The sequence below is a fragment of the Dendrobates tinctorius genome, unplaced genomic scaffold (genome assembly GCF_039654945.1).
Source record: "Dendrobates tinctorius isolate UK_male_01 unplaced genomic scaffold, ASM3965494v1 ptg000020l, whole genome shotgun sequence".
Lineage (NCBI taxonomy): Eukaryota > Metazoa > Chordata > Amphibia > Anura > Dendrobatidae > Dendrobates > Dendrobates tinctorius.
Genome location: NW_027361688.1, coordinates 14,687,349 through 14,712,697, shown reverse-complemented (window position 1 = coordinate 14,712,697; position 25,349 = coordinate 14,687,349). Strand labels below are relative to the sequence as shown.

At 42.8% G+C, this 25,349-nt stretch overlaps 1 protein-coding gene across 3 annotated transcripts in view; it reads left to right on the top strand.

The window, feature by feature from the left end:
* CALD1 (caldesmon 1) overlaps positions 1–25,349 on the top strand; it is a 153,677-nt gene that overhangs the window by 18,299 nt on the left and 110,029 nt on the right. The window contains exon 2 of one of the 3 annotated variants that reach the window (XM_073567759.1): positions 17,516–17,717. The exons of the other annotated variants lie outside the window; for them this stretch is intronic. The gene's annotated coding sequence lies outside the window, so the exon portion shown is untranslated. The remainder of the gene's footprint in view (positions 1–17,515; positions 17,718–25,349) is intronic. 3 annotated transcript variants of the gene reach the window in all.

The window sequence follows — 25,349 nt, the reverse complement described above, 5'->3', positions numbered from 1 at the left end:
AAAACCCCTCAGAACACTTCTCCACCTTTTGCTGTAAATTTTGCCATGTCTTGGTGGAACACAGAAGTTCTCTCCTAGATGGCTCCGGTGAAGTCCGCGGATTCCATTGTCTCCGCGCCGAGCTCTTCCTCTCCGCCGTCCTCCTCTGTAGGAGTTCTGCTCCTCGGGAGGACTTTCCACATCTTGCTTCTTCTTAAAATGGAAAATCAATTAATGATCCTCCCCGGGGAGTGTTTTATGTAGTATATTTTTGACGTCTTAAGCGAGCTTGAGTCTATGCCAGACAGGAAATAATAGTCTGCCCTATCGGGTCCCGTAGAGGATCTGATTTTCGCTATTCGTACATCCTTATTAAGGGGTTCAACTTCTTAAATTGGCAAAATTTCTATGTTTGAAAAGCTAAGTAGGTTTTTCAACTTTAGAATTTAGAATTCTAGTGTTTTCTGCTTGTTTGTACTCTGCTACGCTGCGTCACGCCTCTTGTGCAGCACATACAAGCTCTTTCCTATAGAGCTTGTAAATGCTGCTCAAAAGGCAGCATCGGAGGAGCACAGGGGCACAGGATCCGGACACATTTGGTGCCCCTGTGCACTTCCGATGCTGCCTTTGGACAGTAGACGGTTCGGGCCAGGACACAGCCATGCAGCCGGCCCGAACTATCAATCATTAGGAGCACACAGGAGAGTGGTGTATAAGATAATCCCTTTAAAAGGACGCTCAATAAGATGTGCTAAATTTTACTTAAAGGGAATCTGTCAGCAGGTTTTTGCTATGTAACTTGACAGTATCATTATGTAGGGACAGAGATCTTGATTCCAGGGACGTAACACTTAGTTTACTGGGTACAGCAGTTGTGATACAATCACAGTTTTCTCTGCTGCAGATCTAACAGAGCTCAGAATGTTGATCCCTCGGAATGTTGATCCCTCGGAATGTTGATCCCTCGGAATGTTGATCCCTCGGAATGTTGAGCTCGGAATGTTGAGCCCTCGAAATGTTGAGCCCTCGAAATGTTGAGCCCTCGGAATGTTGAGCCCTGAATGTTGAGCCCTTGGAATATTGAGCTCTCAGAATGTTGAGCTCTCAGAATGTTGAGCTCTCAGAATGTTGAGCCCTTGGAATGTTGAGCTCTCAGAATGTTGAGCCCTTGGAATGTTGAGCTCTCGGAATGTTGAGCTCGAAATCTTGAGCCCCTCCCACACATCCTATTGGCAACTTTCTGTGTACACTGTACATTGACAGCTTCTAATTAGTGCTGTAGTTGTGGCTGGACTAGGAGGCATGAGACACCTAGTCCTGTAGTGATAATTTCCTGCTGATAAAACACTGATCAGTAAGTTACACATCATTGCAATCGGGTTTCTGCCCCTACATCATGCTGCTCTAAAATTATAAATTGGCAACCTGCTGTCAGATTCTCTTTAAGTTTCTTGCATGTGGAATGATGATCATTTCTGATCAATGTCCCACGTAAATGTTGCAGGAATAAGCCGATCAATGAGCAAAATGCTAGTTTATCTGCTGATCGCATCTTAACGTGGCCTGAATAATGATCGCTTAATCTTTGTCGGCAGCACATTTCTTCATGTAATCCGGGAAAGTGCTGCCGAGAATACGCCAAACAATTTGTACAAGGGGCGATCGATTTGCTACATTGCCAATTGTTGTGGGCAGGGATCCGCCTGCGTGAATGGAAATTTTCTCAAAGGTGTTGACTAATTTGGATAACCCGCTCCATGTTGAAAGGGTCCCTTGACAATAGGCTGATCACAAACTGTTCCCTTGCTGGGACCTCTGGCGATATTTTTGTTCCGTTTTTTCATGGAACTTGGAATTAAAGGTTAGAAATAGCGAAGTAAAAAAAGAATATAGATTATAGTTTGGTTATATAGAAACCCCCTAGGTACACCATCAAAGATAAAATGTGCTGCTAAGGCCCGTTTCACGCTTCCGTTTTTTGTCGTCAGTCAAAATCCGCCAATTTTAGAAAAAAACGGATCCGCCAAAAACCGCGCGGAAAACGCGCAGAAAAAAATGCGCGGTTTCTGGGAAGGGAGTCCGGTTTTTAAGCAGAAATTTTCTGCTACGTGTGCACTTAGCCTTACTCCGGGAGGCATTTTAACCATGAATTGCTGTTACGGAAGCTGCGAAAAATTCTTCTCTCTCTCTCTCTCAAATAAAACAAATCACCAATTGATTACATTACGTTTTTATGCTAATTTTTTTGTTGACTTCTTTCACTACTATTATGAACAAAAATTTGAAAAATCTTCAATTTTCACATTGGGTACCAAGTCTAATATTAGACTCACACATCCTGTTCTGTACAGAAGGCATTTCAGCAGTCTCATTATCATCACAGACAGGCTTACAATGAAAGGTAACACCTCTATATACAGTAGATAATACAGGATCCACCATTCACAATAGGTGATTGTCACAGCTCACCTCCTCCTCCTGTACAATGACTGATAACACCTCTATATACAGTAGATAACACAGGATCCACCATTCACAATAGATGTCACAGCTCACCTCCTCCCGATCCTGTACAATGACTGATAACACCTCTATATACAGGAAGTAACACAGGATCCACCATTCATATTAGGTGATATCACAGCTCACCTCCTCCTCCGGTACAATGACTGATAACACCTCTATATACAGTAGATAACACAGGATCCACCATTCACAATAGGTGATATCACAGCTCACCTCCTCCTCCTGTACAATGACTGATAACACCTCTATATACAGTAGATAACACTGTATCCACCATTCACAATAGGTGATGTCACAGCTCACCTCCTCCTCACATACAGTAGATAACACAGGATCCACCACGCCTTGCTGAGATCGCCAGGTTCAGATGAATTTCATCTTATATATATGTATGAGTGTCTTAATTAAAGCCGCAGGAAAAAGATGGTCCTGGATGCCCCCTGCAAGGGACCCCTCGAGTCTGGATTAAAGACATTATATATATATGTTATATTGCAAACACAATATACTACCTTCCTGTTTTCCTCTATCCCGAAATGATCAGCTTTTATTAAAAAAAAAAAAAAAAAAAAAAAAATTGTGATACTCTGTCAGGAGTTGTTTATGCACCATGTGTCTGAAGGTGGCCACGCAGTGGTAGTGATGAGTATTACAGTTTGCCATGAAATTTGCCTGCGTTTTATACTGTAAACAGCCTAAACTACTTATATGTATATATTTATTTTTCTCCTGATTATCCAAACCAGACTAATTAATTTTTTTGAAACATTTCCAATTTACCCCAGTACAGTCACACCTCATAGTGCCAGACACACTAAGCGCAGGATGGCGTAATGGGACTTTTTTTTTTTTTTAATTCTTGATATTCAGCGAACGTACTGTTGAATTAATCAGAGCATCAAATGTAAATTGCAATTATAGCCCACGTGACTATGACATCTTGCATTTTAATGGCCGTCCCCTCCCCCTCCGTCCCCAGTTTGGTAACCTCAGGTGAGTAATTGGGGGATAGACAGCTGATGGGAGTTTACTGGCGGCCCCCCGTAAGGGCTGCGTATTGCTCTATCCTGTTCCCAAGTAATGTACATAAATGAAGCTCTCTGGAGAATACGAGAGGACAAATTTACGAACCAGATGTTCTTTTCTGTGCATTTGTACAGGTGCGACATGACCGCGGCTGCAGGGGCGTAAATTACTTATTTATACCGTTTTTCAATTACCTTACTTGACTTTTTCATAATGCAGGCGAAGCAAAATAAAATCATTTTTACAGATCTATATAAAAATAGCCTCTGTGTTTCCCTGTCTGTTTCTGGCAGCAGAACGAGCCAACTGAGAATCTGTCAGTGAGCTCGCTATGATGGTCTGACTGGGGGACTTTTAGCTCTTTTATCCCTCTCTTTCTGAGCTCTTCTCACTTGATTGAGTAGAATATGCAGGAAACAAATTGACTTACAAAAGCCAATTGGTGCAAAAAAAAATGTTATGAAGCCCAAATGCAACATTTTTAGCTCCACATACATGCATTTAAGTAAAAAAAATACATAAAATACATAATACGTAATAAATACATACATTTTCAACAAAGGTGGACAACTCCAATCAGAATAGATTATCATAGCCGGTATAAAAGCTGAAACAGGGAATACAGCAGCCAGTTTGGGATGAATCTGAATGGTGAGAAAACGTCACAGCTCATACATTCAAATGGCAAGAAAAATCCCTAAATTACAGAATTCACTGTACCAATAGTGTGTGACAGCACAGCAGTGATGAACGGTTGCCATCCGGTTACCCATATATGTTGAGGTCACTTTGACATTACTAAAGCTTGCATACAGTCCTAGGCGATCTCCGTGTTGCAGATGATTTTCAACCCCAAATACATGCATTTCATTACGGAAATAAATACAAAAACATCCTCAAAGGTGGACAACTGCAATCCGAATAGATTATATATAGTTACATAGGTTGAAAAAAAGACCTAGGTCCATCAAGTTCAACTTTTCACCATTAATTATACATTTTTTGTTACTAAATTATATCCATAACCCACAGTTTTATGTTCTCAGCCAGTATAAAAGCTGAAGCAGGGAATGCAGCAGCCAATTTGTTATGAATCTGAATAGTGAGATCTCAGAGTGTTATTTACGCCTTTTTAGGGGGAATTGGAGTATTTGGGATTCATGGTGAATTGATTTGCTACAAATTTGAATTTTTTTTGAAAAATTTGGCAAAGCTGTCTCCAAAGATTCGCTCATTTCTATAAATAACATATATTTCCACCTTACCTAACATGCAAGTTCCAACTTTGCCAGTGTCAGGCGCAGTTCCTTAGATGGCAGCAGAGACGTGGAGCGTCTTCTTATGTAAGCAGTTGCTGCGGGCAGCGCACCAACCTTCCATCAACATCTGTCTAATGTAAAGCAGGTCTGGCTTTCCATGAAATGTTACCTTCTAATATCAGAGACTTTCACACTCCGAGTCCCCTGAAAGCCCTGAGTATATATGTGTATACATGCTGCGGACCGCCGCCAACTCTATATCAGGGTGGTGGAGAATTGCTGCAGCGTCCTTGGGTTTTGCTCCAGCTCTGGACTCCAAAGACAAATTACAATTTTCCTATAAAATTAGTAATTTTTTAAGTTTTCAAAATATGGGTTACAATATGATGGGGGCACTGATTGTGGATGGCAATGTTACTGGGGTAATGACTGTGGCTTACAAAATTATGGGGACGCTAATAATATGGGGGCACTGACTGTAGCAAGTATTATTATAGTATTAGGCTGGGATCACACATGCGAGAAACACGGCCGAGTCTCGCATGTTAATACCCGACACTGCCGCCGGCACTCGGGAGCGGAGCGTGCGGCTCCATGTATTTCTATGCGGCCACACGCTCCAATCCGAGTGCCGGCGGCAGTGCCGGGTATTAACATGCGAGACTTGGCCGTGTTTCTCGCATGTGTGATCCTGGCCTTATTATGGGGGTAATAACTGGCTGGAAATAATATGGGGGCACTGACTGCCTGGAAATAATATGGGGGCACTGGCAGCTGTGGCTGGAAATAATATGGGGGCACTGACTGTGGCTGGAAATAATATGGGGGCACTGACTGTGGCTGGAAATAATATGGGGGCACTGACTGGCTGGAAATAATATGGGGGCGCTGACTGTGGCTGGAAATAATATGGGGGCGCTGACTGTGATGGGAAATAATATGGGGGCACAGACCGTGACTGGAAATAATATGAGGGCACTGACTGGCTGGAAATAATATGGGGGCACAGACCGTGACTGGAAATAATATGAGGGCACTGACTGGCTGGAAATAATATGGGGGCGCTGACTGTGATGGGAAATAATATGGGGGCACTGACTGTGACTGGAAATAATATGAGGGCACTGACTGGCTGGAAATAATATGGGGGCACTGACTGTGGCTGGAAATAATATGGGGGCACTGACTGTGATGGGAAATAATATGGGGGGCACAGACCGTGACTGGAAATAATATGAGGGCACTGACTGGCTGGAAATAATATGGGGGCACTGACTGTGGCTGGAAATAATATGGGGGCACTGACTGGCTGGAAATAATATGGGGGCGCTGACTGTGGCTGGAAATAATATGGGGGCACTGACTGTGATGGGAAATAATATGGGGGGCACAGACCGTGACTGGAAATAATATGGGGGCACTGACTGGCTGGAAATAATATGGGGGCGCTGACTGTGGCTGGAAATAATATGGGGGCACTGACTGTGATGGGAAATAATATGGGGGGCACAGACCGTGACTGGAAATAATATGGGGGCACTGACTGGCTGGAAATAATATGGGGGCGCTGACTGTGGCTGGAAATAATATGGGGGCACTGACTGGCTGGAAATAATATGGGGGCGCTGACTGTGGCTGGAAATAATATGGGGGCACTGACTGTGATGGGAAATAATATGGGGGCACTGACTGTGGCTGGAAATAATATGAGGGCACTGACTGGCTGGAAATAATATTTGGGCACTGACTGGCTGGAAATAATATGGGGGGCACAGACTATGGCTGGAAATAATATGGGGGCACTGACTGTGATGGGAAATAATATGGGGGCACTGACTGTGGCTGGAAATAATATGAGGGCACTGACTGGCTGGAAATAATATGGGGGCACAGACTATGGCTGGAAATAATATGGGGGCGCTGACTGTGGCTGGAAATAATATGGGGACACTGACTGTGATGGGAAATAATATGGGGGCACTGACTGTGGCTGGAAATAATATGAGGGCACTGACTGGCTGGAAATAATATGGGGGCACAGACTATGGCTGGAAATAATTTGGGGGCACTGACTGTGACTGGAAATAATATGGGGGCACTGACTGGCTGGAAATAATATGGGGGCGCTGACTGTGGCTGGAAATAATATGGGGGCACTGACTGTGATGGGAAATAATATGGGGGCACTGACTGTGGCTGGAAATAATATGGGGGGCACTGACTGTGGCTGGAAACAAAATGGGGGCACTGACCGTGACTGGAAATAATATGAGGGCACTGACTGGCTGGAAATAATATGGGGGCACAGACTATGGCTGGAAATAATTTGGGGGCACTGACTGTGACTGGAAATAATATGGGGGCACTGACTGGCTGGAAATAATATGGGGGCACTGACTGTGGCTGGAAATAATATGGGGGCACTGACTGTGATGGGAAATAATATGGGGGCACTGACTGTGATGGGAAATAATATGGGGGCACTGACTGGCTGGAAATAATATGGGGGCACTGACTGTGACTGGAAATAATATGGGGGCACTGACTGTGATGGGAAATAATATGGGGGCACTGACTGTGGCTGGAAATAATATGGGGGCACTGACTGTGGCTGGAAATAATATTTGGGCACTGACTGTGACTGGAAATAATATGGGGGCACTGACTGTGGCTGGAAATAATATGGGGGCACTGACTGTGGCTGGAAATAATATGGGGGCACTGACTGTGATGGGAAATAATATGGGGCACTGACTGTGGCTGGAAATAATATGGGGGCACTGACTGTGGCTGGAAATAATATGGGGGCACTGACTGTGACTGGAAATAATATGGGGGCACTGACTGTGACTGGAAATAATATGGGGGCACTGACTGTGACTGGAAATAATATGGGGGCACTGACTGTGATGGGAAATAATATGGGGGCACTGACTGTGGCTGGAAATAATATGGGGGGCACTGACTGGCTGGAAATAATATGGGGGCACTGACTGTGGCTGGAAATAATATGGGGGGCACTGACTGTGGCTGGAAATAATATGGGGGCACTGACTGTGGCTGGAAATAATATGGGGCACTGACTGTGGCTGGAAATAATATGGGGGCACTGACTGTGATGGGAAATAATATGGGGGCACTGACTGTGATTGATCTCCACCCCACTATGCTATGTGTAGACAGACGTAGGTTTATGGGGTGTTTTAGCTTTTGCAGTGAGGTGAATCTGGCAGCTCGCGACATTTCTATAACTCACTTATCAATCGCCCTGACTGTGCCGCGTAATTAAGGATTTCTCACAAAGGCCACATTTACTTGGAAGAATGTAATTTAGAAAGAATCTGTGATATGCAGCAAAATGGATTTTCCCTGGAATTCAATAACGCTGCTCAATTTTCATCAAGGGCCCGGGCAATTTTTGTCAAGAAATGAGATGCAGTAATGAAAAGTCAAAGATCGGCGGCCACAGGACTTGTCCAAAAATATACAGGAGGAGGGAAAAGCATAAGGATTTAGTTATTACTATTGATGCCGGAACAATCATTATGGCTGCCCATAACTAAATCAATGGGCAGCGAGGCCAAGATGATGTAAGGAGACTTTAAAGTAAGGCCGTACTCCCCTTACCATAGTCCACTGAACTCTTTTACTCCACATGAGGCTTTTCAGGTGATCATCTACCGGGGCCTATAGAAGGCCTACCAAGACACCTTGGTCTTGGTATTAAGACTCTAGTGTTCCTGAGACCTGTTCCTAGTGTTTCAGGACTTCTGCTACCTGTTCCCAGTCTTCCAGGACCTCTGCAACGTGTTACCACTTACCAGTCTTACAAGACCTCTACTACCTGCTCCTGGTCTCCTGTTTGCCTGTGGCTTCCAGGATGTCTCCTATCCACCTGTGGCTACCATTTCCCGATATTCCAGGATCTCTGCAATCTATTCCCAGTCCTCCCGTTTTCAGCCTTCCAGAACCTGTTACCTGTTCCCGGTCTTCCTTGACCTATGCTACCTGTTCCCAGTCTACTGTCTGAATGCGGCTTCCAGGGTGTCTCCTGACATCTGCTGCCTGTTCAAAGGCTTCCAGGATCTCTGCTGCGTGCTCCTGGTCTACTGTCTGACTGTGACTTCCAGAATGTCTCCTGTCCGCCTGCAGCTGTCAGGACTTCTGCTGCCTGTTCCCGATCTTCCGTGACTTTTGTTAACTGTTAGTGGTCTCCAGGGCCTGCGTTAGGGCCAGGAAGCCCAGGCAGCTGCCTAGGGCCCCGCTCCCCCAGGGGCCCCCAGCTAGTGGCACATCATGCAGCCGCTATGGGGCCCGTGAGGCAGGGGGGCCCGTCTGCCACCAGCTCCCCCATCATAGATGCCGATACAATTCAAAACAATGATGGAGGAGAGAGCATCAGCTGACGCTCCCTCTCCTATCATTCCCCGCTCTGCCTCTGATACTGCAGGTGTGCGATGACTTCAGGCAGAGCAGCCGCTGAGACAGGAGCCGGGAGCAGCACGGGCACAAGGAGAAGTGAGGATTGTGGGTTTTTTTAATGTAACAGTGAGTACTTGACTGTGGGGCCACTCTCTGGGGGGAGAGATGCGGGCTGTGCTGTATACCATGTGGGGCTGTGCTGTATACCATGTGGGGCTGTGCTGTATACCATGTGGGGCTGTGATGTATACCATGTGGGGCTGTGCTGTATACCATGTAGTGCTGTGTTATATACTATGTGGGCTGTGTTATATACTTTGTGGCTGTGCTATATACTATGTGGCTGTGTTATATACCATGGGGGCATACATTATATTCTATGGGGGAGGCTGTGTTAAATAATATGGGGGGCTACATTATATTCTATGGGGAGGTGGGCCGTATTATGTTCTATTTGGGGCTACATTATATTCTATGGGGGGTTGTGTTATATTTATTATATTCTATGGGGGGTGATTGCATCATACAAGGGGGCTACATTATACTATGAGGAGGCTACATTGTATTCTCTCGGGGGCTGCATTATATTCTATGGAGGTTAGATTATATTGTATGGGGGCTTCATTATACTTTATGAGAGGGCTACATTATAATCTCTTGGGGCTGCATTATACTATATAAGGGGCTGCATTATACTCTGAGGGGGGTGCCATATATTCTATGGAGTGGCTGCATTATACTAAAGGAGGGGGGCTGCATTATATTCTATGGGGGGTTACATTATATTGTATGGCGGGGCTGCATTATACTCTGTGCGGTGGCTGCATTATGCTCTATGGGGTGACTGTATTATACTATATGTGGGCTGCATTATACTGTATTGAGGACTATGGGGAATACATTATACTGTATGAAGAACTATGGAGTGCATTATACTATGGGAAGTGAATTGTACTACATGGATGACTATGGGAAGTGTATAATACTATATGAAGGACTGCTGAGTGTATTTTAATATATGGAGGACTAAAGGGAGTGTATTATATTATATGGAGGACTGAGTAATGTATATACTATATGGAGGACTGAGTGTATTTTAATATATGGAGGGCTATGAAGAGTGAGTTATACTATATGGAGGACTATGTGGAGTGTATTATACTATATGGAGGACTATGGGGCACATTATATTATATGGAGGACTATTGGGGTGAAAACTGTAGATGTGCAGCTGATAACATGATACTGTATTGGGACAGATTGATCCATTAGTGACCGTTCTGTTCCCGGAAAGATGTATATCTTTGTACCGTGTTAGCCAGTAGATAGAAAAATATTCAGAATTGAGAGTCCTCAGTGGTTGATACCTTTTTAATGGCTAACTGAAAAGATGGTAACAAATACTCGAAAGCTTGCGTTCTGTCCCCATCACTCTCAGATGGTGGACAGAGGCCGGGAAACAAGTGTTAAGCGACTTCAATATTGTCGATCACACTCACTTAGCGGCCAGAACTCAGCGCATGTAACTACATCCGAAATGCTTCTGTGTGATGTGCATATGTGCATATATGTTAGCATTTTGGGCCCCATTTTAAACTTTGCCTAGGGCCCCACTTTGCCTAAAACCGGCCCTGGTGATATCCTGCCTGCCTGTGGCTTCAAGGACGTCTCCTATCTGCCTGCAGCTTCCAGGACCTCGGCTATCTCCCTGGGGTCACCAGGACATCTGCTCCCTGTTTTGGGACTCCTGTCTGCAATTTCCCATACCTCTGCTACCTGTTTCTCGTAACCTCATCTCTCTGCTGCTCTGAAACCCATGCCCAGGGTGCCCACCTGGACCCTGGGCTTTGATGATTCACTTTACCTAGTGAACCTAACAAAAAGATAACTAGCTGACTGCTGGGATCCCCAGAGATCCCTAGAATGGGGTCTGCAGATCCATCTAGAATGGAGCACAAGTGAGCATGCGCGGCCACCACTTCATTCCTTGTCTATGGGACTGACGGAAATAACTGACCACTGCACTGAGCAGTCACAGAGACAATGAATGGAATGAAGGTCCGCTCTATTCTGGATTGGGCAACAAACCCAGCGAGCGACTAGTCGGAATGTGGCTGGTAGTATGCAAATCACATACTTGTGGTCACAAGACTGCCCGCTTTCTCAACTGGCACCAGAGAATCTTGACAGCATGTGAGGATTCTGAGGTCTGCAGTCACATAGTTTAACTGCAGACTTTCATCCCACCCTGGACAACCCCTTTAAGTAAAAAAAAACAACAAAATTCTCCATACAACTAATATTTGTGGCAAATTCATGTATTTGGGGGTAAAAATCATTTTTGCAAATAGGTTTCTTTAAACATTTTTCCGCTTGCCTTCTATACCACCTGTACTGCACTGTCTATTGCTGGCTGCAGAATGAGTTAACTGAGAATTCATCAGTGAGCTCTGACAAGAGAGTTTGTAACTCTTTTACCTATTATTTTGTTAATCCTACTGACCACATCAAAGTCAAATGTGAAGGGAAACAGCGAGCCAGTAAAAGTCAAACGTGATGAGAAAAATGAGGTGCCCTGAAAAATTAATCTACGAATACTAGCCCTAATGGTTATTCATGGGATGATGGAGACTTCACGGGTTATATTTGCCACCTCCGCCTCATCTATAATCATAGGGACCCTTATTTCATCCGAAGAGAATGTTTAAAATTATAAACAAAAAACAGTCATCGCCCCCTACTGGTTATTTATCACTTTTCGAAGACTTTTTGACTTGGCACAGGTCTCCATTATCTCAGCTTTAGTCTCCTATCATGAGAACTGATTGCAATTATCTAATCAGAAGCAGAAATGCAGCCTTCTGGCCCACTGCAGGAGTCCAAGAATGCATGACAAAATCTCGAAGGAATGTTTTTCGTTGTGTGTCGGGATGATGTCTTGTAGAACAGTTTGATTGGATCTTTTTCCTCGTCTGAGGAAATAATTAAGATGTCATTAATCTGTACAACAATTGGTTGGATCCATCAACCAGACAACATGTCTAATTCTGTCACAATTAGACCGACTGAGGCCGATGTCCTTGGGTCTCTTGATATCAAGATAATATCTATCTTGTACAAAGGAAAATCTGCTGTAGTCGAAAGTCAACTTATCTGCCAAGGGTTCCACCACCTCTGGTGACCCACATGTTTCCCAATTACTATCTAAACTTAGGCAAGGTTCACATTTGCGGATGGCAGAGCTGCGGAGGGCTGTGGACTTCCTCTGTGAAGCTCCACCCACTGCCGCACCTCCTCTGGTCAGCTCCGCCTACGTCTGCATGCGGCCTGCGTACCCTATCTTTAACATTGGGTACATAGGCCTTGCGGATGTATGCAGATGCCTCCGATTGCGTCGTTTGGACTATGCGACGTCTCACATCGAACGCAACATGTTGTGGGCGGAGCTTCACGGAGGAAGTCTGCAGCCCTCTGCAGCTCTGCCATCCGCAAATGTGAACCTTGCCTAAGTTTAGATAGTAATTGGGAAACATGTGGGTCACCAGAGGTGGTGGAACCCTTGGCAGATAAGTTGACTTTCGACTACAGCAGATTTTCCTTTGTACAAGATAGATGTTATCTTGATATCAAGAGACCCAAGGACACCACTTTCAGAGACCCTAAGTGGACTGTGGTGCTTTGAGTGGAACAATACTGTTTCAAGTGGAGAGGTTACTTGGATGGTGGCCCATCCAGTTGATGGATTCAAATACCGTATAAAGATTCTCAAATGGGTAAAATCATAGTGACCAATAAAATGTTGGTGCATTTTTTAGGTATGCAGAAATTACTTTCATTCCCAAACACCTGGGAGTAAAGAGGCCCAAGGACAGGGAAGCTGACTTTTGGAAACCCTTGCGCAATTTTTGCATTAGGTAGCTTCTATCTACACATCTGCTCATTTTACAAGGACCCATGAGTCCTTGATTTGTCCATTCTGACCCAAAATAGACAAATGTTGAGATGACTCTTGACTGCATAGTATAGAGTAGTAGTGCATCCATGGACAATATCTCAGGACCATGAGGTTTGGATTATGATGGTGGAGGTTGTTGGTAAGGGAGCTTTGGTAAATGAGCATGTCATTGTCAGTGGATTGTCTCAGTCTTGAGAATCCAAAAATAGTCTTATGCAAAAGAGGGGAGCATAGCTGTACCCCGCTGTCTGCTGTATAGAGCTGGCTGATAGAGGCCACTTGGAAGTTGCCCCTTTGCCCTTCAGACCCTCATTCCCCATAAGACTGTTGGGGAATGGGGGTCTGGAACTCTTAGAATTGGACTCTACAGTCATGTCCTGGAGGTGCAAATATGCTACATTCATTGTCTATGGGACTGACAAAAATAGCGCAGTCACATAGAAAATGAATGGTGCCAGGCTTCGCTTGCACACCTTCACTCCGTTAAGGATGGCTGGAGAGCCCTATTCATGGGGTTTCAGCGTCTCATTCTCAAGATCAAGGGAATTCCAGCTGTTGGACCCCCAACGACAGTCAAGTTATCCTCCATCCCTTTTCTTTAATTTTCAGGATTGAACTCCAGATGTCTCTATGGTCGGCTGCACAGTACGACTTCTCTTGCTTTATATGCTCCATGTAAATCATGAAAGCAGATTTACGTGATAGCTAAAATGATTCCCACATTCTGATCCCTAAATTCTCAGCGTAATGAACTTGCCGTTCTTAATGACAGCGCTTACAGGAGACCTCAGGTATTTCAGGAATTAGGGATTATTCCAGACACTGCCTGTTCCTTTGCATTGAACAGGCAATAATTCTGGATGTAATTTATTACATTGCCCGGTATGATCACATAGTTTTCATATGATGCTATGTAACAGCATGGGCCATATGATCTGCAGAAGGATTGATTAAGTCTTTGCTCTATCTCATTTTGATGGTTTACGACCCATTCACCGATTTCTGAGAGTCATACGGGGGGGATATGTGAACGGCGGTTGGACCTAAAGTAAGCACTTTCCAAAGACCGTGAAACATATGGAATGAAAAAAAATAATTAAGAAACCGGGTGAAGAATTCTAACAACTTGACCAATAAAGGGCTTGAACCTGGAATTTTTCCAGTTTCCTGCTACATACTTCAAGGACGGGGTATTGGACAATGGTTGTTACGACAAAGCCTGGTTCTTTCAAACCTTATAATTCCAAGGGTCGGTTGTTTTGAGAATGGGATGTCCTATCAGACTTAGGTTCCTTTAGGTTATTGCAGAACACAATTCTGAGGGTCACCACCATCCATCCGTAGATGTCCACTCTTAATTGTAGTAGCGAACTCTACTGGAAAACCTCAAAGAGACTCCCGGAAGAAGGGGGGAACTTACTCCCAAAGAGTAAGGTAACCACCTTGGTTCTGCCAAAGCCTACTGTAAATCAGATTTTGGGTCAATTTCTTGGGAAGACTTGTGACAGAAGTGTTGAGACTGGGTGTAGAATAGAAGAAGAAAGGGTTGTTGGGGTGTGTTCTGTAAGGGGGTCAGAAGACTACCTGGAAAAGCAGGAGACTTTGGACTCCCAAAGATTAAAATTAATTCACCCGAGTTATGCCAAAACCTACTGTAAGTCAGATTTTGACACAATTTCTTGGGCAGACCCCCACGCCAAAAGAGTTGGGATTGGGTATAGAATGGAAGGAGAGAGTTGTTGGGGTGTGTTCTGTAAGAGGGTCAGGAGACTCCCCGGGAAAAGCAGGAAACTTTGGATTCCCAAACAGCAAGAGTAAGATTACCACCTGAGTTCTGCCTAAACCTACCGTAAGTCAGATTTTGGCGCAATTTTGTTGACAGATGCCAGAAATATTGGAACTGGGTCCAGAATGGGAAGAGGAAAGGGTTGGCTGGTTGTGTTCTAAAAGGGGTCAGGTTCTAAAATTTCTCATGTCTCGTTCTCACCCAAATGCCAGCTTTGGAAAGTTAGCAAATCTACTTTTAATTGTATCTAATAGACCATCATCAGAAGAGATAATCCTTAAAGTTTCTTCAAATGGGGTTGTCTTCTACCCAGACTTTGGGGTCCTTTACTTTATCAGAATCATGTCAGTAGTCTGGAGGAGCTTGGCACTTTGCACCCTGGTGAGCCAGTCCAGCTAAAATCTTACAATTTGATTGGTGCTCACAGGTTCAAGATATCTCACAATCTGATTGGTCATGAATCAGATTAGGAGCCTCTGCATACAGGTATGATTTAACCCATTGCCGCGCTAATGCCCAAACCGTAAGTAAGTCGGCTAATTTCAGTGCATTTCAAAGCCTACCAATAAAATATACACTAGAAAGCATAAAAATATAATATACCGCCAAGTTTATAGTATTTCTAAGAAATTACATATTTCAATAGCATGCTTTAATCATTGAGTCATTTTATTTGCGTGCCTCCGCCCTAATTAACTGGCAGCTTTAGATGATGATTGCGCCAGTACATTCAACACTTCCATATTTGACCTATATAAGGCATGTTACCCAGTGATCACAGAGCGTAGAGATGAGCGAATCCATTCAGTGCAAATTGAATATCTGTCAAATTTTTTTGGAATTTGCAAAAACTGGCAAAATCAAACAATTTTTTCCGCTGTCATTTTAAATTAATTTGCCTCCAATGCAGTCAACAAAAATGGCCACCAACATTTTACTCATAGCAGAAGATTGCATCAGAAATTGAACGCTAATGGGATCTTGGATGATTCCTCGTAATGCCTTGCAGCTATCAAATCACATGGTATTGCACAGCCAATCAGACTGGATTATTATAGCCTGTATAAAAGCTGAAGCAGGGAATGCAGCAGCCATTTTATGGTAAAATCTGGATAGTGAGAGGATGTCACAGCTTAGTCATACAAAGAGGGGGAAAAAAGTAATAAATTCTCAAGAAAATGTATAGATAGTGTGTGATTGTAATGCAGTGAAGAAGATTAGTGTGTGGGGAGAACAGAATAATACAGATAGGGAGAGATAAATAGGAGAGTCACTGTATCTGTGAGCAGGAAGGGAGGAGAGTCACTGTATCTGTGAGCAGGAAGGGAGGAGAGTCACTGTATCTGTGAGCAGGAAGGGAGGAGAGTCACTGTTTCTGTGAGCAGGAAGGGAGGAGAGTCACTGTTTCTGTGAGCAGGAAGGGAGGAGAGTCACTGTTTCTGTGAGCAGGAAGGGAGGAGAGTCACTGTTTCTGTGAGCAGGAAAGGGAGGAGAGTCACTGTATCTGTGAGCAGGAAGGGAGGAGAGTCACTGTTTCTGTGAGCAGGAAAGGGAGGAGAGTCACTGTATCTTTGAGCAGGAAGGGAGGAGAGTCACTGTTTCTGTGAGCAGGAAAGGGAGGAGAGTCACTGTATCTGTGAGCAGGAAAGGGAGGAGAGTTACAGTTTCTGGGAGCAGCAAGGAGAGGCACTGTATCTGTGAGCAGGAAGGGAGGAGAGTCACTATCTGTGAGCAGGAAGGGAGGAGAGTCACTGTATCTGTGAGCAGGAAGGGAGGAGAGGCACTGTTTCTGTGAGCAGGAAGGGAGGAGAGGCACTGTTTCTGTGAGCAGGAAGGGAGGAGAGTCACTGTTTCTGTGAAAAGGAAGGGAGGAGAGTCACTGTTTCTGGGAGCAGGAAGGGAGGAGAGTCACTGTTTCTGGGAGCAGGAAGGAAGGAGAGTCACTGTATCTGTAAAGCAGGGATGGGTAGGGACAAATAGCTGACAGCTGTTTATGAGTGTGGTTATAGCGCTGCTGTGAATCCATCACACATATACTTCTTTTTACAGTGTTCGGAGGCTTTAGATTCTTTTTAATTTGCCAGAATTCTAATTTTTTAGGAAAATTTGAAAAGCTGACAAATTTGAATTTTTAAACATTTAATCTGAAGTAGAAGCCATCAGCAACTATTCAATTTCCCCACAGTGCCCCCACAGGCCAAATGAAAAATGACAGTTTATTTAATTTCTTTAAATAAGTGGGATTTTGAGTTCCTCCAGGTGACCAGACCCCCTTATTCTTTCCAAAGACTCAAACATCCTAGGTGGTTGAAAGTGGACTATGTAAAGTAGACAACCCCTTTAAGTAATTTAACTCGTGTCATACCAATATTATTAATTTTTTTTTTGCAGAAAAAATAATCACAATATTTGATAAAAAATAAAATAAAATCCTCCAAAGAAGGAACACAATGTCATCGTGTCTTTCCAATATTCGTACATTCCATTCTGAGCCATTTGATACCTGCTGGCGTTTGCAAGCAGACTTTATCTTCCATATCACTAATTCTTTTTTTTTTTCAGCTACCGGGCTGGAATTTCACCCGATCCAATCCTTACTATTACTGTAAACCTATGGAATCCTAAATATGCGTTTAATTGGGTGTCTGTAAACGACAACATTGTTCCCATCCAGTTGATTCCTTTTAATATGGAGCAATAAAGATGTAAGCTGTGTATACATACCGTAAATGGCTTCTTCTACTTCCTATGCAAGAATGGAATGGTATGTGACACAGGCCAAATTAATTTATTATAATGTACAAATTAAATCCTCATTGCTTTCTAAATGAAAACAGATTTGTTTTTTAACTGTTTTTCGTGTTCCAAATTCCCTGCATAGACATCGTTTGAAATAAAAAGATGTGGAATTCCCTGAGCCACCACTAGAGGGAGCTAAGAAGCTTACTGCATACTTATTTATAATTGAGTTCTATGTAGAAACTGTATACACTAATCGCCCTCTAGTGGTGGGAGATTGAACTTCCACCAAATAAAAAATAAAACACACATATATGTATATACTGTATATAATATATTATTAAAAAGTTTTTAAATAAGTATATATATAATATATATAAACTTATTTTATCTATCTAATAGTGTATTACTGTATATGATATAGTATTAAAAAAATTTAAATAAGCGTGTGTATGAAACAGGATGTGCCAAAGGAGAGGACATTTTCATTCCATGAATTCCACTCATTCCATCTGATTTGTTTTTTGATTTTAAACGCCTCCAGTTTCCAGTTCAACTGCTATTTGCAATGTCCATTAACAATGCTCATGGACAGTCCTTGAAAGTAGTAGGGATCGATTTGCAATCTCCATGCTTTTCTAATGGTCAACTTTACGTGATCTGTTCAAGAGTTGGAACTGCCAAAAATCTGTTCATCTTTGCACCGAAAGGAAAAACCAAAAATCTTGAATGAGTTGAAAATAAAATACTATCAATACTCGGGTAATCGTTTAGTTAATTTGTGTAGCAAATCTGTAGTGTTGAATATATGATGTGAAATGCTTTTATGTGCAATATAATCATTATAATTTGTTATAACTAACCACAGTTGGTTACTATGCCCAGGCAACGCCGGGCTCTTCAGCTAATATATATATATATATTAGCTGAAGAGCCCGGCGTTGCCTGGGCATAGTAACCAACTGTGGTTAGTTATAACAAATTATAATGATTATATTGCACATAAAAGCATTTCACATCATATATTCAACACTACAGATTTGCTACACAAATTAACTAAACGATTACCCGAGTATTGATAGTATTTTATTTTCAACTCATTCAAGATTTTTGGTTTTTCCTTTCGGTGCAAAGATGAACAGATTTTTGGCAGTTCCAACTCTTGAACAGATCACGTAAAGTTGACCATTAGAAAAGCATGGAGATTGCAAATCGATCCCTACTACTTTCAAGGACTGTCCCTGAGCATTGTTAATGGACATTGCAAATAGCAGTTGAACTGGAAACTGGAGGCGTTTAAAATCAAAAAACAAATCAGATGGAATGAGTGGAATTCTTGGAATGAAACTGTCCTCTCCTTTGGCACATCCTGTTTCTGAGCTGTGTATCTAACCCTATCCTGTGTGATAATGTCTGCTGAGCTGTGTATCTAACCCTATCCTGTGTGATAATGTCTGCTGAGCTGTGTATCTAATCCTCTCCTGTGTGGTACTGACTGCTGAGCCGTGTATCTAATCCTATCCTGTGTGATACTGACTGCAGAGCCGTGTACCTAATCCTATTCTGTGTGATACTGTCTGCTGAGCCGTGTATCTAATCCTATCCTGTGCGATACCGTCTGCTGAGCCGTGTATCTAACCCTATCCTGTGTGATACAGACTGCTGAGCCGTGTATCTCATCCTATCCTGTGTGATACTGACTGCTGAGCCATTTATCTAATCGTATCCTGTGTGATACTGACTGCAGAGCCGTGAACCTAATCCGGTTACCTAATCCTATTCTGTGTGATACTGTCTGCTGAGCCATGTATTTAATCCTATTCTGTGTTATACTGTGTGCTGAGCTGTGTATCTAATCCTATCCTGTGTGATACTGTCTGCTGAGCCGTGTATCTAATCCTATTCTGTGTTATACTGTGTGCTGAACTGTGTATCTAATCCTCTGCTGTGTGATACTGACTGCTGAGCTGTGTATCTAATCCTATCCTGTGTGATACTGTCTGCTGAGCCGTGTATCTATTCCTATCCTGTGTTATATTGACTGCTGAGCCGTGTATCTAATCCTATCCTGTGTGATACTAACTGCTGAGCCGTGTATCTAATCCTATCCTGTGTGATACTGGGCTCCCCCTGCAGTCTGTGTCAGAGGGTGGTCTGTTTTGGCACAGTAATAAATTGTCATTTCCAGCTTTACAGAAGGACGATAACACCATAGAAATGATAAAAATAATAGGCCAAATTGTTTGGTGAATTGGAGCGCGCTGGGTTAAAATTTTGCCTCACAACATAGCCTATGACGCTCTCGGGGTCCAGACGTGTGACTGTGCTAAATTTTGTGGCTGTAGCTGCGACGGTGCAGATGCCAATCCCGGACATACACACACACACATACACACACACACACACACACACACATTCAGCTTTATATATTATATACACTCACTGGCCACTTTATTAGGTACACCTGTCCAACTGTGTGTTAAGACTTAATTTCTAATCAGCCAATCACATGGCGGCAACTCAGTGCATTTAGGCATGTAGACATGGTCAAGACAATCTCCTGCAGTTCAAACCGAGCATCAGTATGGGGAAGAAAGGTGATTTGAGTGCCTTTGAACGTGGCATGATTGTTGGTGCCAGAAGGGCTGGTCTGAGAATTTCAGAAACTGCTGATCTACTGGGATTTTCACGCACAACCATCTCTAGGGTTTACAGAGAATGGTCCGAAAAAGAAAAAAAATCCAGTGAGCGGCAGTTCTGTGGCCGGAAATGCCATGTTGATGCCAGAGGTCAGAGGAGAATGGGCAGACTGGTTCGAGCTGATAGAAAGGCAACAGTGACTCAAATTGCCACCCGTTACAACCAAGGTAGGCAGAAGAGCATCTCTGAACGCACAGTGCGTCGAACTTTGAGGCAGATGGGCTACAGCAGCAGAAGACCACACTGGGTACCACTCCTCTCAGCTAAGAACAGGAAACTGAGGCTACAATTTGCACAAGCTCATCGAAATTGGACAGTAGAAGATTGGAAAAACGTTGCCTGGTCTGATGAGTCTCGATTTCTGCTGCGACATTCGGATGGTAGGGTCAGAATTTGGCGTAAACAACATGAAAGCATGGATCCATCCTGCCTTGTATCAACGGTTCAGGCTGGTGGTGGTGGTGTCATGGTGTGGGGAATTTTTTCTGGGCACTCTTTGGGCCCCTTGGTACCAATTGAGCATCGTTGCAACGCCACAGCCTACCTGAGTATTGTTGCTGACCATGTCCATCCCTTTATGACCACAACGTACCCAACATCTGATGGCTACTTTCAGCAGGATAATGCGCCATGTCATAAAGCTCGAATCATCTCAGATTGGTTTCTTGAACATGACAATGAGTTTACTGTACTCAAATGGCCTCCTCAGTCACCAGATCTCAATCCAATAGAGCATCTTTGGGATGTGGTGGAACGGGAGATTCGCATCAGGGATGTGCAGCCGACAAATCTGCGCCAACTGTGTGATGCCATCATGTCAATATGGTCCAAAATCTCTGAGGAATGCTTCCAGCACCTTGTTGAATCTCTGCCACGAAGAATTGAGGCAGTTCTGAAGGCAAAAGGGGGTCCAACCCCTTACTAGCATGGTGTACCTAATAAAGTGGCCAGTGAGTGTGTATATATATATATATATATATATATATATATATATATATATATATATATATATAAATATAAATATAATTTTTATTTTTTATTTTTTCTTTGGCCACAGTATCTATCATGTTCATTGGGAAATTAATGTATTTCTGGTTGAAAGCACATAATAAAGTCATTTCCAGGACTCGGGTTTCCGGGTCTAGTTTGGTTTGTATGGTTGGACGTCTGGTACGGTACATTTGGATGAGAAGTATGCGCTACTTGTGCATTACACACTGAGGGGCAATAAATTTTAAACAAAAACAGCATATTTTACTTAGTGAGTGTCCTCCTTCTTGGTGGATCTTCCAGTACATACAGTCTTTTCTGTATCTTGTTAATAAATTAAAGCTGTTGAGTCAGGGTTGGAAAGAAGAGCCTAACTGTCGACAGTAAGATGGTCCATAAAAGTTCACAAAAGCAGAGGGAGAAGTTCAGCAGGGGGTTGGACCAGATGGCCCAGGAGGTCCCTTCCGACTCTACCATTCTATGAATTCATGTGTAAAAACTGTAAAATCTGTATTGAGTGAATACAGAATTTCCCATTACTAAGTTTGGCGATGACAGTTGGTGCTTTTAAAATTCTATAGAGGAGGGAGGAGCTAGAAAAGTCAGGAAACAGCAGTTACATTTTTCCATAGAACTTCATAAGCACCAACTTTCATCTCCTATTTCAGTAATGGGAAAAATCTGTATTTGCTGAAAACACATTTTTACCTGTGACTTGAAAATTGTTGAAAATGATTGATCAGTCCAGAAGGAGAAAGAAGCAGATTTCCCAGATAAGATTTATTATAACGTTTCTTCTTTTGATGTCTACTATTAATTTATGTAAAAAAAAAAAAAATAAAACAATGGTTAGTCTTTAAAATCTGGTATCAGGCTGGATGGTGTGTTTTCCGCTTCTAAAGATACTCTCCTTGTATATAGTATCAACTAGAAGTAACTCATCAAGGGGAAAAAAATCCTTTGTAATATGAGGAAACATACTGCTCATAAAAAGGCGCTGGATTCAAAATGTATCTTTTTTTTCCCGTTGGAACTACTTTTAAATAAATGTAGCCATGTTATGATGGGCTGCCTGTCATTAAAGGGAACCTTTTAAAATTTAGGTCAAGTACCTCCTCCAATTGCCTCTGCTCTACTGATTCTGGAACTCTTTTTCTTTTTTCTCTGGGCCCCTCTGTTCCAAAGTTATTCCCCCAATAATAAAGATTCCAATTCACTTCCCTGTGGGCGTTTGCTTTTTTCTCCTCTGATTCCGGCCAATCAAAACATTGCCACACCCACATATAAGTTGTGTAGTACAACTTAGTTGAAGGGACAGTTTGCACCGAGGGGCATAACTTTGGAATGGATGGTCACACAAAAAAAAGAAAAACTGCTCCAGAATCAGTGGAGCGACAGCAGCTGTAGGGGCTACACAATTTTAATTTTTAAAAAATCCAGTGAAAAGACCTATTTAATAGAACTGCAAGCAAAAAATCCTGAAAAATTAATTCTGCATTTTCTTCTTTTAAATGTAGTTTTTGTGTCTAGGATTTAAGTCTGTTCTGCAAAATTAACTGTCGGACAGCATTAAAAAAAAAAGTTTTATTTGTGTAAAGCGGGGCGTGTGGGGTGTGGGTGGGGGTCTGCATTGTGTTAAGAATGAAAAGTACAGTTCGGGTCTACTTGATGTAAACTGGTTGACATTTTAATTTAAACGTATTCTAAACAGACGACCGTGGCACACGGCTCAATGGAAGGTTGTTAGGTTTGGCGTAAAAACGCTTTGCCATATTAGGCCATCGGGACAGGAGCCAGGCAATGAGCGGCCCTGGCATTATACATTTCAGCTTAGACATTCCACTCTCTTCCGAATGCATGGTGACCTGCCCGCAGGTGAATCGGAGCTCTGCAATATACTCGTTGTTTATGATCGTTTTTGCCATAAAACGAGATGCAGTCATATAGTCATAAAGTCCTAATTATTCAGGACGTGGGCAGAGAGCCAGGGAGAGTAATCAGACTGGTGGCGTAGATCGTGCCTGAATGCGAGCCTTGTGTAAATCCAGATTAACTACATAAAAAAAAACCTGTAAATATAATTTTTTAAAATTTTATTTTTAATTCCTGTAAATATAATTTTTTTTTAAATTTTATTTTTAATTTTATTTTTTTGTTTCATGATTTTTTTTTTTTTTTTTTTAAATTCTAAACATTTTTATAAAAAAAAAACCCTTTATACTAATTGTTCCAGTTGGTCTTGGAATCTCCACTCCTCCGTTGGACATTTAGGTGCCTATACATTCAATGGCCCTTGACCAAACCAGCCATTGACCATCTGTCGTGTAAGGCTTTGTTCTGTCTTTCCTGGGGAAAGAAAGATTGGACATGTTAGATTTCAGCATGCCCTATCCTCTGTTCTCATGGAGGATCGGATTGACTTACTTCCCCTCTGCCCAGTAAGAAAATATGCACTATTATCCAGTCCAAGTGTGAATCGTGTTTTGATCCGTCAGCAAAAAAATCACTTTGCATAATTCCATCTGTGCAAAAATTGCTCTTTTTCCATAACTATTCAATTTTGTGTACATAAACTGTATAGATTTTTTTTTTATTTTTCTCGCGTTCTGTTATCCTCTGAAGCAAGTCCATACCATATAGGCAGACAATATGGCTACTATGAGCACCTTCAAGGGATGGGGCTAAATTCTGGTTGGTCTTATTTCTTTGTTTGGAACCCATGAAAAAGACTCCACTTCCTAGAAAAGATGAATTATGAACTGATACGATGGTGAGGGTCGGGCAAAATTGGGTAAAAAATTTAAAACAAAATCTGACCCCTCTGTATGGCCGGGATCACACATGCAAGAAACACGTCCGAGTCTCGCATGTTAACACCCGGCACTGCCGCCGGCACTTGGGAGCGGAGCGTGCGGCTGCATGTATTGCTATGCGGCCGCACGCTCCGATCCAATTGCCGGCGGCAGTGCCGGGTATTAACATGCGAGACTCGGTCGTGTTTCTCACATGTGTGATCCTGGCCTTAGTATGTGGAGGGCCAAATTTCAGGTGGGCTCTTGAAGGGTCAAGGAAAATAGGTGAAGGTTGAAAAGTCATTGGGGTCTTAAAGGGACAAAGAAATAAGGTGGAGGGTAAAACTTCATTGGGGGTCTTGAAGGGTCAATGAAAGTAGGTGGACGGTGAAACTTCATTGGGGCTCTTGAAGGATCAAGGAAACTAGGTGGAGGGTGAAACTTCATTGGAGTATTGAAGGGGCAAAGAAAAAAGGTGGAGGGAGGGTGAAACTATTAGTGCTCTTGAAGGTTCAAGGAAAATAGGTGGCGGGCGAAACGTTATTGGGGCTCTTGAAGGGTCAAGGAAAGTAGGCATCAGGTGAAACTTTATTTGGGTTCTTGGAGGGTCCAAGAAACTAGGTGGAGAGTGAAACAATCACCAGATCCTTTTGTAGCCCAGTTTGATATTTGCCATGCAGTTGAGGAATTAGCTACTTTAGGTTTCCATACACATTGGAGTAATGTTGACCATGCCAACCGAGTTTGGAAGGAAAAGGGCAACCTGATTCTTCCTCCAACAGCTGATGTTAGGGAAAGGAAAGATAGGACATGATAAATTTCAATGCCTGATCCTTCAATTCTCATGTATGCTCAGCTGAAATGACTGTGCAACTGTGCAAGTGTATGGGGAGGTCATAAGTAGCTCTTGACTGAGTGAGCATTCATCTGGCTGCTATCTAAGGGGACCAGCCACTTAAAGATTTGATCTCTCTCATGTCCTTGGCTTCATATTTCTGAAACTCAACTTTTTGAATTTTTATTCCCTGTGTACGGGAATGTTTTTGACCATTCCGATAACCATCATAGCTCAACTTAGCAAACCAAAACCATTCCAAGCCTAATGATATGATGGAAACTATCAGTATGAATTATGTTAATCCATCTTTGGAAGCAATAAAAGAGATTTCACCACC